The sequence below is a fragment of the Arachis ipaensis genome, chromosome B9 (genome assembly GCF_059453495.1).
Source record: "Arachis ipaensis isolate K30076 ecotype BB chromosome B9, ASM5945349v1, whole genome shotgun sequence".
Taxonomy (NCBI): domain Eukaryota; kingdom Viridiplantae; phylum Streptophyta; class Magnoliopsida; order Fabales; family Fabaceae; genus Arachis; species Arachis ipaensis.
This window is the reverse complement of record NC_142444.1, coordinates 131,165,351-131,181,946: the sequence shown is the minus strand read 5'-3', so window position 1 is coordinate 131,181,946 and position 16,596 is coordinate 131,165,351. Positions and strand designations below refer to the sequence as shown.

General features: G+C 40.3%; 1 non-coding gene across 1 annotated transcript; it reads right to left on the bottom strand.

The window, feature by feature from the left end:
* Positions 1-11,300: 11,300 nt before the first annotated feature.
* On the bottom strand, positions 11,301-11,408 carry LOC148546339 (small nucleolar RNA R71). The gene has a single exon (XR_015901776.1). It is a non-coding gene; the product is annotated as a small nucleolar RNA R71 (small nucleolar RNA).
* Positions 11,409-16,596: the final 5,188 nt, after the last annotated feature.

The window sequence follows — 16,596 nt, the reverse complement described above, 5'->3', positions numbered from 1 at the left end:
GTTAGACTGGCTGTACTGCTGATCCTTGGTCACCGAAAGGTGGGGGGTACCTGCAAGAGACTCCGATGCTTAAGTTAGCATGGGTATTAAACAGGTTTTTTGTAGAATCAGAGTATGAGTTATACCTGGGTGCTCCAGTGTATTTATAGTAGTATGGGCTGACCTTTCTGATAAGATAAGTTACTTATCTTATCTTATCTTATCTTATTTTGGGTGAAGTCAGCTTATCTTCAAGGGAACCGCCTTTATCTCTATAGGCTTGTATTGCCTTTGGATGTGGGTCGTGTTCCTCTATTTGGGCCCTTTGTTGAGTTTTCCTGTCGATTTGGCCGACCTCTTTGAGAAGAGGTCGGATAGCCTGACCAGAAGAGGTCGGTCGCTTTGTCACTGAATATCTCGGGTCGGATAGCTCGACCCAGGTTGTGAACAGGGGTCGACTTCCTTTTTTGTCATACTTGTTTATTTTGTCGAGTTCCTTCCTTTTCTTTTGAGTTTATAACTTGGATTCTTGTGTATTTTCAGAGATGTTTAAAAACAATGATTCCATGAAGGCCTTTAAGAAGGCGAGAAAGGCTACAGCCGCACAGCATGTCTCGGGTAAAGTTGCTGGGGAAGGATCTTCTCAGGTTCCTCCCAAGAAGCCTATTTTGAATACTGCTGGGCCGAGGATGATGATTCCTACACCTCAGGTCCGTTTAGTTGATCCCCCAGATTTTTACTGCTACCTCTTCTCTCTCTGTCAGCCCTCTTCCAAAAAGACAAAGAACTGTGGAACCTTTTAATCTGGATACTCCCGACTTCGATGTTGTTGGTTTTGTTGATCAACAAATTACTCCTTATGGTGTTATTCCTATTGACGATGTCTCCCTTCTTCATCATTTGGATTTCATCACTCGGAGTAGTATTAAGATGGCACAAATGGGAGCAGCTTTATATCAGACTGCTCAAGATCTTCCCATTCACGCAACCAAAGCTTTTATGGAAGAGGCCAAATCAGAGTTCGACCGGATTAAGGGTTTGAAGGAGGAGCTTGAGGTGAAGGTGGCGAAGCTGGAATAAGAGTTGGAGAGTGAGAAGACTCGAGCTATTACTGCTGTGGCTTCTGCAAAGTTGGTTGAGGATATATCACTGAAGCATAAGGAGAGCTATGTCTTGACTTATAGGGAGATGATGGATCTTGGGGAGAGTTTAGAATCAGCTCGGGCTGATTATGCCGAGCTTCAGGGCCATCTTGTGGGCAGTGTAACTGCTGCTTATGAGAACTTGAAGGATTAGGTCCGAGTTCTTGCGCCTGAGCTCGACCTCACCATTTTTAGTTTGGACAACATTGTAAAAGATGGCAAGCTTGTCCCTGATGACTCTGATGATGATGATAATGATGTCAATCCTCCTCGTGCGCCATCTGCCAAAGCCTCTGTTGCCCCGCGTTCCACAACTACAGCAGTTGAGGTCGGTCAGTCGGAGTCCGATCCTGATGTCCAGATCCTGAACCGGGATAATGGGTGTTAGATGCGGTACCCCTTCAGACTCATCCTCCTTTACCCCGAGATGCTGCTACTGGGAAGTCTTTGGATCCTTTGTAACTTTCCTCTGATGTGTCTGTGTATAGCCCGGTTTTGTGGGATTTTGAACTCTTTATTTCTGTAATTGGTGGTTTACTTTGACTTTTGGATATTTTGGTTGCTTTTATTTTTAGAAAAAGAAAGTAGTTTCTCAGGCTCTTGGGGTCGGCTTCAAGCGGCCTCTTGAGTCTGTTTATTATAACAACCTTGTTTCTTTGCGATATGCTTGTCGGTTGCTTGCTTTAGCACTTTCCAGGAATCTTCAGGGTGTTGGAATCTTGTCTTCCAACCCCTTATGATTGCCTTTGTACTTTAATACTTGTGGATTGAGGTTATGGCTTTCTGGGTCCAATTTGGAGTCCTTTATGGCGCATATCTTCTGTCGATCGATGTTTTTGCGAATTATTTTTAGTAAATCCTACAAATTTACTTTTTATAATTCTACAGCTTTGGTCCGACTTCTTCATCTCGATTTGTCTGAAGTTATTTCTAGTAATCCATTTTATTTGGACCTTTATCAGGTCTCTTTTATGGATTAATTTTTATAACTTTGTGATTTTATTGGGCCGACTTCATCATGTTGGTCTCTTCTAAGTTATTTCTAGTAATCTATTTCATTTGGACCTTTGTCAGGTCTCTTTTATGGATTACTTTTTATAACTTTGGGATTTTGTTGGGCCGACTTCATTATGTCAGTCTCTTCTAAGTTATTTCTAGTAATCCATTTCATTTGGACCGTTGTCAGGTCTCTTTTATGGATTACTTTTTATAACTTTGTGATTTTGTTGGGCCGACTTCATCATGTCGGTCCTTTCTAAGTTATTTCTAGTAATCCATTTCATTTAGACCTTTGTCAGGTCTCTTTTATGGATTAATTTTATAACTTTGTGATTTTGTTGGGCCGACTTCATCATGTCGGTCCCTTCTAAGTTATTTCTAGTAATCCTCTTTTTTAGGGCTGGCCAGGCCTCTTTCGAGGGATTTACTTTTTATAACTTTGGTTATTGTGGTCGACTGGTCCGACTTCTTTATGTCGGTCCGTCTTTAAGTTATTTTTAGCAACCCATTTTTTATTAAGACCTCGTCAGGTCCTTTCCTATGGATCACTTTCGATAACTTCTTGCATTATTCTATTTTTGCCGCTTTTCATCTTTGCCGATTTTGTAGAAATTGAGTTTGATCCGCGTTTGGTCGACCTTTTGATGGCTTAATACTGTGATTTGATGGCTGTCCTTTAGAATGGCAGAAGAATGTAGTGGTGTCTAGGTCAATCTCGGACGAGATCTTCTGTGCTGGTCGGAGATGATGTGTCCGGCTTGTGGGTGGTGGCTGGAGCTGTCGTGTTTGACTTGTTGGACTGGCAATGCTGCTGATCCTTTGTCACATGAGGGTGGTGGTACCTGCAAGGGACTCCGATGCATAAGTTAGCAAGGGTATTAAGCAGGTATTTTGTGTAGAATCATAGTATGAGTTATACCTGGGTGCTCCAGCGTATTTATAATGTTGTAGAGTGGTCCTTTTTGGGGATAAGATAGTTATCTTATCTTATCTTTTGAGTGGAGTTATCTTATCTTTTAAGGGAACCGCCTTTATCTCTATAGGCTTGGACTGCCTTAGGATTCGGGTCGTGTTCCTCTGTTTAGGCCCTTTTTGGGCTTTTCTGGTGATTTGGCCGAGCTCTTAAAGAAGAGGTCGGATAGTCCTGACCTGAAGAGGTCGGTCGACTTGTCGTTAAACAACCCGGGTCAGACAGCTCGACCCAGGATATGAACACCTGTCAAGCTTTCGAAAGGATATTGGCAAGGTCAAAGTCGAAGTCATCAAAGTTTTTAGATCTTCAGCTTCAAGAAAAGGGATGTCGGTAGGAGACATATCATGTTCAACTTCAATTGGCTTTTAGGTAGAAAAAATAGTCGAAGTAGCAGCAATTGATGTCGAAACAGGGTCAGATTCCTACTGGGTCTCAGCATCGATTGGTAGAGGCATATAACTTAACTGGAAAATATATGTTACAAAACAGAAATGTGAATGTAATAAAAGAAAGGAAAGGTGACTATAATTACCATGGGAGAGTCAATAGAAGCATGGGAAGCTGCGGTCGATAGTGTAGGTTGAATTGGACTTAAGAAAGGCAGAGAGACAGTAACTTTTGGAAGTTGGGTAACTTCATCTTCGACACTTGATGGGTCAACACCTGACTCAGAGTAGCTTTGCGTTTTAGCTTGAGACTTCGAGCTACGCTTGGCAGGTTTCGACTAAAAGAGGAAATAGATCATTAAAATATGCACCATTTAAGTTGACTATTAAAGGTGAAGAATGTGAAAAAATACCATGATAGGAGGAGCTGGATCATATTTTTGTACTTTCTTAGATTTGTCTCCCATAAGAATGTCTACAGCTCCCCATTTTTTCGAAGGCAAAGTAGCCTCGCTTGATCGTCCTCTACCTTAACCCATTTTTTACTTTGTTTTCTTTTGGGGGCAGCTTCCTCTTTCGATTCCCAGTTTTCCTCGACCATTTTCCGGTCAAGAGCCATGCCTGCTAGGGTCGTTGGTCGAGCAGTTGGAACATAAAGAAATTATAAGGGAAATAAGGATTTTAAAAGATCAAACTTTTAGGAAAACATGGCACCTAGAGGATATCTAGCAATCTTCCTCCGACCATGAATTTTATTCTTGGCGCCTGGGTAATAGATGGTACCAGTTTTATTTATGCCTAAGGTACGAGGATCCTTCTTTCATAGTCGATAATCTACTCCCAAAGCTCCTTTAGGAGGATTGGGTAGTGGTGCACGAAATTGTGATTACACTTTTCATAACTTCGCACAACTAACCAGCAAGTGCACTGGGTCGTCCAAGTAAAACTTTACGTGAGTAAGGGTCGATCCCACAGAGATTGTCGGCTTGAAGAAAGCTATGGTTATTTTGTAGATCTTAGTCAGGAGATTAATAATAGAAGTGATTGTATTTATGAAAAATAAATAACATGAAATAAATAGTACTTGTGATTCAGTAATGAGAAACAGGCTGAGGTTCCAGAGATGCTCTGTCATCTGAATCTCTGCTTTCCTACTGTCTTCTTCTCCAAACACGCATGGCTTCCTTCAATGGCAAGCTGTATGATCCTCTCGGATGAAAAATACCAGGTACAATCTCTGTACGGCTAATCAACTGTCAGATTGCTCGTCTCGGATGAAAAATACCATGTACAGCTACCGCACGACTAATCATCTGTCAGTTCCCACTAGCGTCGAAATAGGACCCTTGTCCTTTTGCACACTGTCACTGCGCCCAACATTCCCAGGTTTGAAGTTCGTCACAGTCATCCCTTCCTAGATCCTACTCGGAATACCACAGACAAGGTTTAGACTTTTCGGATCCCAGGAATGCTGCCCAATTGGTTCTAGCCTTTAACACCAAAAAAGGTGCTAGTTCTGGTGTTTTACGCCAGAAAGTTTTAGGATGACTTTGACCGCCAGTTTGGGCCATCAAATCTCGAGCAAAGTATGGACTATTATAAATTTCTGGAAAGCCCAAGATGTCTACTTTTCAACGCAATTGAGAGCGTGCCAATTGGGCTTCTGTAGCTCCAGAAAATCCACTTTGAGTGCAGGAGGGTCAGAATCCAGCAGCATCTGCAGTCCTTTTTCAGCCTCTGAATTAGATTTTTGCTCAGGTCCCTCAATTTCAGCCAGAAAATACCTGAAATTACAGAAAAACACACAAACTCATAGTAAAGTCCAGAAATGTGATTTTTGAATAAAAACTAATAAAAATATAATAAAAAGTAATTAAATCATACTAAAAACTATGCAAAAACAATACCAAAAAGGGTATAAATTATCCGCTCATCACAACACCAAACTTAAATTGTTGCTTGTCCCCAAGCAACTAAAAATAAAATAGGATAAAAAGAAGAGAATATACAATAAATTCCAAATTTATCAATGAAAATTAGTTTAAATTAGATGAGCGGGACTTGTAGCCTTTTTGCCTCTGAACAGTTTTGGCATCTCACTTTATCCTTTGAAGTTCAGAATGATTGGCATCTATAGGAACTCAAAATTCAGATAGTATTATTGATTCTCCTAGTTCAGTATGTTGATTCTTGAACACAGCTACTTTATGAGTCTTGGCCGTGACCCTAAGCATTTTGTTTTCCAGTATTACCACCGGATACATAAATGCCACAGACACATAACTGGGTGAACCTTTTCAGATTGTGACTCAGCTTTGCTAGAGTCCCCAGTTAGAGGTGTCCAGAGCTCTTAAGCACACTCTTTTTGCTTTGGACCACGACTTTAACCGCTCAGTCTCAAGCTTTTCACTTGACACCTTTACGCCACAAGCACATGGTTAGGGACAGCTTGGTTCAGCTGCTTAGGCCAGAATTTTATTCCTGTGGGCCCTCCTATGCATTAATGCTCAAAGCCTTGGATCCTCTTTACCCTTGCCTTTTGGTTTAAAGGATTATTGACTTTTTCTGCTTGCTTTTTCTTTTTCCTCCCCTTTTTTTTTTGCAAGCTTTTCACTGCTTTTTCTTGCTTCAAGAATCAATTTTTATGATTTTTCAGATTATCAAATAACATTTCTCCTTTTTCATTATTCTTTCAAGAGCCAATAATTTTAACATTCATAAACAACAAATTCAAAAATATGCACTGTTCAAGCATTCATTCAGAAAACAAAAAGTATTGCCACCACATCAAAATAATTAAACTAAGTTCAAGATAGAATTCGAAATCATGCACTTCTTATTCTTTTGCAAATAAAAACATTTTTTATTTAAGAAAGGTGAGGGATTCATGGAATCATTCATAGCTTTAAGATATAGACTCTAAAATTTATTGATTATGGAATAAAAATAAGACATAAAATAAACATAAATGCAGACTCTAATACTAATGCTTATGTAACTCTTAAAATAGGTTTCTAATAATAAAAGTTATCAAAGAGTTAGGACTCAACAACCTTAATTTTAAGGGGTAGGTGCTCCTTCAATCTGTGGGATGTCTGGCTCTTCAAGGATCAGCTTCTGGCGCTTTAGTTCCTGTAACTCCCGCCCTTGCTTCTCTTGTTCTCTGAGAAGTTTGCAGAGCATGCTGTTCTGATTCTGCTACTCTTCTTTGAGTTGATCCATAGATTCTTGCAGCTTGTTGACAGATGCTTCTAAGCGGATCCAATAGTCAAATTGAAGAATTTCTGGGAGGAGCTCATGTGCCCTCCTCTTGATGAGGTTGTCTTGAACTTGAGGTCCATCCATCACCCTTTTGGTGATTGGGTGTTCAACTAGGATATACTCATCCACACCTATTTGTACTCCCGCATCTTTACATAACAGACTGATCAAGCTTGGGTAACCCAATTTGGCTTCAGTGGATTCCTTGTTTTCAAATAAGTAAATTTCACAAGGAATTAATTGATGAACCTCCACTTCTTTTCCCAGCATAATACAGTAAATCATCACTGCTCTTTTGACAGTGACTTCAGAGCAGTTACTGGTGGGAAGTATGGATCGCCCAATGAAATCCAGCCAGCCCCTAGCAACTGGCTTGAGGTCTCCTCTCTTCATTTGGTTTGGGATACCTTTTGAATTGGTTATCCACTTGGTTCCAGGGAGGCATATGTCCTCTAGAACTTGATCCAACTTTTTATCTTTAGCCATTCTCCTGTTAAAAGATTCTGGATCATCCTGGAGTTGAGGAAGTTTGAGGACTTCTCTCACTTTGTCAAGATGGAAGTAGATAATCCTCCCTCTGACCATGGTTCGAAAAGTGTGGAAGGTAGTTCCCTCCATTCTTTGCTTATCTATCAGCCACAGATTTGCATAGAATTCCTGGACCATGTTTCTACCCACATTCATCTCAGGATTAGCTAGGATTTCCCAGCCTCTGTTTTGAATCTGCTCTTGGATCTTCAGATATTCGTCTTCTTTCAGATCGAACATGACTTCCGGGATCACTGATCTTCTGCACACTATTTTGAATTAATGATCTGCATGTTCTTTGGTGCAGAACCTCTCATGCATTGATGAGCGAATAATTTATACGCTTTTTGGCATTGTTTTTAGTATGTTTTTAGTATATTTTAGTTAGTTTTTATTATGTTTTTATTATTTTTTATATAAAAATCACTCTTCTGGACTTTACTATGAGTTTGTGTGTTTTTCTATGATTTCAGGTATTTTCTGGCTGAAATTGAGGGACCTGAGCAAAAATCTGATTCAGAGGCTGAAAAAGGACTGCAGATGTTGTTGGATTCTGACCTCCTTGCACTCGAAGTGGATTTTCTGGAGCTACAGAAGCCCAATTAGCACGCTCTCAATTGTGTTGGAAAGTAGACATCCTGGGCTTTCCAGAAATATATAATATTTCATACTTTGCTCAAGATTTGATGGCCCAAACCGGCGTTCAAAGTCAGCATAGAAATTCTGGCATCAAAACGCCAGAACTGGCACAAAAGCTGGAGTTAAACGCCCAAACTGGCACAAAAGCTGGCGTTTAACTCCAAGAAAAGTCTCTACACATGGAAGCTTCAATGCTCAGCCCAAGCACACACCAAGTGGGCCTAGAAGAAGATTTCTGCATTAATTACCTATTTCTGTAAACCCTAGGCTACTAGTTTTCTATAAATAGGACCTTTTGCTATTGTATTTTACATACTTGATCACGCTTTTCATACATACTTTGATAGACCTTTTCACGTTTGGGGGCTGGCCTCACGGCCATGCCTAGACCTTGTTCTTATGTATTTTCAACGGTGGAGTTTCTACACACCGTAGATTAAGGCGTGGAGCTCTGCTGTTCTTCATGAATTAATGTAAAGTACTATTATTTTTCTATTCAACTCAAGTCTATTTCTTCTCTAAGATATTCATTTGCACCCAAGAACATGATGAATGTGATGATTATATGACACTCATCACCATTCTCACCTATGAACGCGTGCCTGATAACCACTTCCATTCTACATGCAAACAAGCTTGAATGTATATCTCTTGGGTTTCTAATCTAAGATTAGAACCTTCGTGGTATAGGCTAGAATTATTGGCGGCCATTCCTGAGATCCGGAATGTCTAAACCTTGTCTATGGTATTCTGAGTCGGATCTGGGAAGGGATGACTGTGACGAGCTTCAAACTCGCGAGTGTTGGGCGTGTGACAGACGCAAAAAGATCAATGGATCCTATTCCAACATGATCGAGAACCGACAGATGATTAGCCGTGCAGTGACAGTGTGCGTAGAACATTTTCACTGAGAAGACAGAAAGTAGCCATTGACAATGGTGATGCCCAACATTAAGCTTGCCATGGAAAGGAGTATGAATGATTGGAAGAAGGCAATAGGAAAGCAGAGGTTCAGGAGGAACAAAGCATCTTCATACGCTTATCTGAAATTCCTACCAATGAATTACATAAGTATCTCTATCTCTATCTTTATTTTATGTTTTATTTATCTTTAATTATCAATCCTCCATAACCATTTGAATCCGCCTGACTGAGATTTACAAGATGACCATAGCTTGCTTTAAGCCGACAGTCTCCGTGGGATCGACCTTTACTCACGTAAGGTATTACTTGGATGACCCAGTGCACTTGCTGGTTAGTTGTGCGGAATTGTGACAAAGTGTGATTCACGTTTGAGAGCTCCAAGTCTTTGGCGCCATTGTTGATGATCACAATTTCGTGCACCAAGTTTTTGGCGCCGTTGCCGGGGATTGTTCGAGTTTGGACAACTGACGGTTCATCTTGTTGCTTAGATTAGGTACTTTTCTTTTTATTTTTCAGAATTTTTAAGAATGAATTCTAGAGTTTCAAGGTGATGTTCTTATCATCACAAAAGCTAATTGATTCTCATCAATTTAGCTGTTGAATGTAATGTCCTGCTGAAGCTTTAGACTAACATTGCATGATTCCTGGAATTCTTATTAAAAATTTTGAATCTCTTTATTCTCTTTTCCATATAATTTTCAAAAAATCATAAAAAAATTTATAAAATCATAAAAATCAAAAATATTTTATGTTTCTTGTTTGAGTCTAGTATCAATTTTTAAGTTTGGTGTCAATTGCATATTTTTATTCTTCTTGCATTTTTTGAATATAAGCATTATGTTCTTCATTGATCTTCAAGTTGTTCTTGATGATTTCTGTGCTCTGATCTTTAATTTCTCTTATTTTGTGTCTTTTGTTGTTTCTTATATGCATTTTCAAATTACTATAGTCCTTAGTATACAAACTTCTAAGTTTGGTGTCTTGCATGCATTGTTTATTTGATCTTAGTTGCATTCTTTTTATTATTGTTTCTCATCATTTAAAAATTCAAAAAATTTTTAAATTGTGTCTTTTCAAGTCAATAACACAGAGAATTGAAGATTCAGAACATTCAGCAGAGGAATTACACAGAAAAAGCTGGGCATTCAAAACGCCCAGTGAAAAAGGAAAACTGGCGTTTAAACGCCAGCCAGGGTACCTGACTGGGCGTTAAACGCCCAAAAAGGTAGGATTTTGGGTGTTAAACGCAGAATGGATACCATTCTGGGCGTTTAACGCCAGGAGGACACTAGAGGGAAGATTTTGTTTTTAATTCAAATTTTTTTCAAATCTTCATAATTTTTCAAAATCAAATCTTTTTCAAATCATATCTTTTCAATCATATCTCTTCAAAATCAATTTCTTTCCATTTTTTATTTATTATTATTATTTCCAAAAATCCTTGCTACAATTAATGATTTACTTCAAAATTTTCAAGTTGTTACTTGCCTATTAAGAAAGGATCAAATTTTAAATTTTAGAATCATATCTTTTAATTTCTTGTTAGTCAAGTAATCAAATTTAATTTTAAAACTTTCTTTTTTTAATTTGATTTTCAATCATATCTTTTTAATTTCTAATTTCAAAATCACTTAATTTCTTTCCCAATCTTAATTTTCAAAAATCTCAATCAAATTTTCAAATTTCTTTTTATTATTTTAAAAATCTTTTACTTTAATTTCGAAAATTCTTCCCCTCTTCTCACATCCTTCTATTTAAGGACTAACACTCCTCCACTATCAACGATTCGAACTCTATCACTCTTGATAAGTTCGAATTCTTCTCTTTCTACCTTCTCCTTCTATTCTTCCTTTCCTCTGACACTTCAAGGAATCTCTATACTGTGACATAGAGGATTCCATACTTTCTTGTTCTCTTCTCTTTCATATGAGCAGAAGCAAGGACAAAAGCATTCTTGTTGAGGCTGATCCTGAACCTGAAAGGACCTTGAAGCGAAAGCTAAGAGAAGCTAAAGCACAACTCTCTGTAGAGGACCTAATAGAGCTCTTCAAACAAGAAGAAAACATGGCAGCCGAAAATAATAACAATGCCAACAATGCAAGGAAGGTGCTTGGTGACTTTACTGCACCTACTCCTGACTTCTATGGGAGAAGCATCTCAATCCCTGCCATTGGAGCAAACAACTTTGAGCTTAAGCCTCAATTATTTTCTCTAATGCAACAGAATTGCAAGTTTCATGGACTTCCATTGGAAGATCCTCATCAGTTCTTAGCTGAATTCTTGCAAATCTGTGACACTGTCAAGACCAATGGGGTTGACCCTGAAGTCTACATACTTATGCTCTTCCCTTTTGCTGTAAGAGACAGAGTTAGGACATGGTTGGATTCACAACCTAAAGAAAGCCTGAACTCTTGGGAAAAGCTAGTCAATGCCTTCTTGGCAAAGTTCTTTCCACCTTAAAAATTGAGCAAGCTTAGAGTGGAAGTCCAAACCTTCAGGCAGAAGGAAGGTGAATCCCTCTATGAAGCTTGGGAAAGATACAAGCAATTGATCAGAAGGTGTCCTTCTGACATGCTTTCAGAATGGAGCATCATAGGTATCTTCTATGATGGTCTGTCTGAACTGTCCAAGATGTCATTGGACAGCTCTGCTGGAGGATCTCTTCATCTGAAGAAGACGCCTACAGAAGCTCAGGAACTCATTGAAATGGTTGCAAATAACCAATTCATGTACACTTCTGAAAGGAACCCTGTGAATAATGGGACAAGTCAGAAGAAAGGAGTTCTTGAGATTGACACTCTGAATGCCATATTGGCTCAGAACAAAATATTGACTCAGCAAGTCAATATAATTTCTCAGAGTCTGTCTAGAATACAAGCTGCATCAGTCAGTACTAAGGAAGTGTTCCGAGGGTTACCTGAAACTGGAGGTCAATCTCGGACGAGATCTTCTGTACTGGTCGGAGATAGCGTGTCTGGTTGGCTGATGGCGGCCGGAGCTGTTGTATCCGACTTGTTGGACTTACAGCACTGCTGATCCTCGGTCACCGAAGGGTGGGGGGTACCTGCAAGTGACTCCGGTGCTTAAGTTAGCACGGGTATTAAGCAGGTTTTATGTAGAATCAGAGTATGAGTTATACATGGGTGCTCCAGTGTATTTATAGTAGTGTGGGCTGACCTTTCTGATAAGATAAGTTAGTTATCTTATCTTATCTTATCCTGTTTTGGGTGAAGTCAGCTTATCTTCAAGGGAACCGCCTTTATCTCTATAGGCTTGGATTGCCTTTGGATTTGGGTCGTGTTCCACTATTTGGGCCCTTTATTGGACCTTCCTGTTGATTTGGCCGATCTCTTTAAGAAGAGATCGGATAGTCGGACCTGAAGAGGTCGGTCGCCATGTCGCTAAACATCCCGGGTCGGACAGCTCGACCCAGGGTATGAACAGTGCCCCTGCTTGAGCTCGGCCTTCTGCTTTGAGGTCGAGTTTTTTGACTTCGAACTTTTATAGTGAAGCCGAACTCGAGCACTTTTGTCGATTCCTTTCTTTGTAGAGCTTTTTGAATGTAGAACGTTTTCCTCTAAAAGCGCGCTCTTTTATATCGGCGCTTTGGAAACGTGCGAGGGTTTAATGCCCTTATTAGCATTAATTGCCCCGTTTCCTTTTGACTCTTTATTTTGATTTTGAAAACCTAGAAATGGTTTCTCTCCTTCGCCCTTTTCGTAACTTCTTTCTCTGCTCTCTTCGTTCTCTGTCTTTCGCTTGCGCTTCTGCTTTCTTGTGTTGTGGCGTTTGTTTGGCAATTTTCTGGGCAGCTTTCGTTTCTACGCCTCCATTTTTCTCCTCGAAGCTTATTTCGCCACTAGGTTAGTCCCATTTCGTGCTTTCTTTTTGTTTTTGTCTTTGTGATGGGGTTTTGATTTTGATCCTCCTTTAGAGAAAGTTGGGATCTTTCTATTTTCATTGTGCCATGTTGCTGTTGAAATGGGCGTTTCTGGGAGTTTCTTCTTTTTCTGCATGATCCTTTCTTGCTTTTGCTTAATGCTTTGAGGGCTTTACATGTTCTTTGTTGTTTCTGTTCGGATACCGTTTTTCTAGAAGAATCCGTATCTGTTTCTTGCTTTATTTGATGGTTGCTTTGCCTGATTCTGAAAAAGTTTGCACCTTTGATGGTTTCTTCTTAGCGTACTTGATTTTTGGGAATGTTTTTGCCGGTAGACTGTAGTGATTTTTGTGTTTTACTTTGGTGGAGAATGCTTGCTGTTTGAAGTCTTTTTCTTGTTTGAGAGATGCTGTAGATTTTCCTGGAAACCTTGCTTTGTTACTGCCTCCAGAGGATGCCCTAGGATGTCGGCTTGAGTTTTGGGGTTTTCCTTTTCTGTTTCTTTACCTGTATCGTATTAATCGAGTCGTTTTCTCCCTTGTCCGAGATGTTTTTAGTAACCCTATCTTTTTTTCTTTATTGTAGGGTTAGTTGGCCTCATGTCTTCTCGCAATAACATTGTAGAGATGTCTTCCCGAGTTCCTGAGGGGATGTCTGATTGGCTGGACTCCCTTGTCTTGCTGTGTGTTTCTGTTGTGGATGCTGAATTTTGCATAGAGCTGAGGAAGCGCCATAGGATTTGTGGTAATAGTCCCCAGGAGGGAGATTATGAGCTTGTTGCTCTTGATTCTGATGAGAGATTTTGTTTTCCGACTTCCGTCGAGGGGGAGCGTCCCTTCTTTTACGCCTATGAATACTTCTTCAGTCAGTTGAACGTTACTTTTCCTTTCACTGCCTTCGAGACCGACTTGTTGTGGTCATGTAATATTGCCCCCTCCCAACTTCACCCAAATTCCTGGGGGACATTTTTCAGTTACTCTGCCGAGAATTAGGTGTAACACCTTCTCTGAATCTCTTCCTATACTTGTTTGTATCCGCCAAGCCTGGTGGTTCTTCGAAAAAGAAAGCTTCCTGGGTTTCCTTCAGGTCTGCCCAGGGCCACAAAGTTTTTGCTATGTATGATGAGTCCTTTAAGGACTTCAAGAATTATTTCTTTAAAGTTTGTGCCGTCGAGGGGGTCCGCCCCTTTTTTCTTGACGAAAACGATGAGCCCTCTTTCCCTCTATGGTGGCAGAAGGATGTGAGAGTGTCTCGCTATACTTGGGAGATGCTTGACGATGTCGAACGTGCTTTTGTTGTTGTTCTTGAGGATTTATTGGGGGCGCCTCCTCATCTTGATACAAAAAGATTTTTAAACGATCCGTCTCTGGTTCGGACTGTTTTGGATATTTGTCAGACTTGTTTCTATACTTGTTTTATTGGATTTGCTTCCTCTTCTTCTAATTGTGACCCTTTGCTGTGGCTGGTTTTGCAGAGATGTCAAAAAATAATGATTCCATGAAGGCATTCAAAATGGCAAAAAAGGAGACTACTGCTCGAAACATCTCGGCCAAGGCGGCTGGGGAGGGATCTTCGCAAGTTTCAACGAAGCCGCCCGTGCCGAGTTCTCCTGGTCCGAGGAAGGTGATCCCCACTCCTCGGGTTCGTCCGGTGGAGCCCCCCCAGTCTTCTGCTGCAGCTTCTGGTGCTCCTCCTAGTAAAAAGCAAAAAACGATTGAGCCTTTCAACCTTGATGCTCCTAACTTTGATGCGGTCGAGTTTATAGATCAACAAATCGGTCCTTATGGTGTCCTCCCTATGGATGACGTGTCGCTTCTTCATCATTTTGATTATATAACTCAGAGTAGTATCAAGATGGCACACATGGGAGCGGCCCTGTATCGAACTGCTCAAAGTCTTCCTCTCCATGCCACTAAAGCTTTTATGGAGGAGGCCAAACAGGAGTTTGATCGGATGAAAGGCTTGAAGGAGGAGCTTGAAGTGAAGGTGGCCAAGTTGGAAAAAGATTTGGAGAATGAGAAGGCGAGTTCTATCTCTCTGGCGGCTTCTGTGAGGCTGGCCGAGGACACGGCTATGAGACATAAGGATGGTTATGTGACATCTTACCGGGAGGTGTTACGCCTGAGGGAGGAGTTGGAGAATGCCCGAGCTGATTATTCCGAGCTTCAAAGTCATCTTGTTGGTAGTGTAACCGCTGCCTATGAGAGTCTGAAGGAACAAGTTCGGGTTATTGCTCCCGAGGCTAACCTGACCCTCTTTAGCCTAGATAACGTTGTCAGGGATGGCAAGATTGTCCCTGATGACGAGGATGATGATGATGATGATGGCAAGAGTGTCAACTCCTGCTATCCCTGCCGAGGTCGGCCCTCCCGCTTCTGATCCTGACTGCTAGATCTTAAACCAGGATGACGGTACTGTGGATGCTGTTCCTCTCCAGAGTCGCCCTCCGTCTCCTCGGACTGATGCTGCTAAAAAGTCTGCTGACCCTTAGCCCATTTATTCTGGATATTTATGTAGTTGGCCCAGCTTGTGGGATTTAAACTCTTTATGTTTTGTTAACTGCAGATACTTTCTCATTGCTTGCCTAGCAACTTTTTGTTTTGACAAACAAAAGTACTTTCTAGCTTTTGAGGCAGATTTTGGTGGCCTCTGAAGCTTTATAACTTTGTAGATTATATCATGTTTTGGCGCTTAACTTGGTGTCTTTTTGTTTTCTGAGGATGTTGGAACCCTGCCACTCGTCCTCTTCGGATTTGCTTTATTGTTTGTAGCTTGGATCCTTTGAGGATATGGTTATGTGGGTCCAACTTGTTTTTCGGTTTTCTTGCTCTTGCTTGTATTTATAACCGATCTCTTCAAGTTAGTCCTTCAAGTTATCTTGGTAGTCCTTTGTCCGGTCTCTCTCAGGGGTTACTTTTTTAACTTGCTTTGTAGCAGGTCGACTTCTTTACGTCGTCCTTTCTAAGTTATTTTTGTAATCCTCTTTCTTGGATCTTTGTAGGATCTCTTTTAGGGATTACTTTTATAACTTTTTAGTAGTATGAGTCCGACTTCGTTATGTCGGTCTCTTCTAAGTTATTTTTGTAATCCTCTTTCTTGGATCTTTTGTCAGATCTCTTTCAGGGATTACTTTTATAACTTTTTAGTAGTAGGAGTCCGACTTCGTTATGTCGATCTCTTCTAAGTTATTTTTTGTAATCCTCTTTCTTGGACCTTTGTCAGGTCTCTTTCAGCGACTACTTCTTATAACTTTTTAGTAGTAGGAGTCCGACTTCGTTATGTCGGTCTCTTCTAAGTTATTTTTTTGTAATCCTCTTTCTTGGACCTTTGTCAGGTCTCTTTCAGGGACTACTTCTTATAACTTTTCATTTTGGGCTGACTTTGTCATGTCAGGCCCTTCTAAGTTAAAGTAATCCTCTTTAATAGGGTTGGCCAGACCTCTTTCCAGGGTTTACTTATAACTTGGGTTGACTTGGTCCGACTTCTTAACGTCGGCCAGTCTTTAAGTTATTATTTAGCAATCCATAAGACCTCGTCAGGTTCTTTTTCGGATCACTTTTGATAACTTCTTACATCATTCTGTGTTCATCTTTTGCCGATTTATAGAAGGTGGTTGCTATCTTTAGATCGTCTTTTGGGTGAATCACGTTTTCACCTTTATCTGACGATTGTCTTTATCGTGATCGTGTAGTGAAATTGTTATTCACTTTCTGCCGATCTGTTGCTTTATAATCAGACAATGAATGCTTCAGATTAATGCGTCTTGAATACTTGTAGAATATCTAAAATATATATTTTATTCAAAGGAAAGTGCAAATATATACATGTGGGAATTTTTCATCCCTTTATGTCGAATAGAGTTTGAGTCTCAACTTGGTGCCTCAT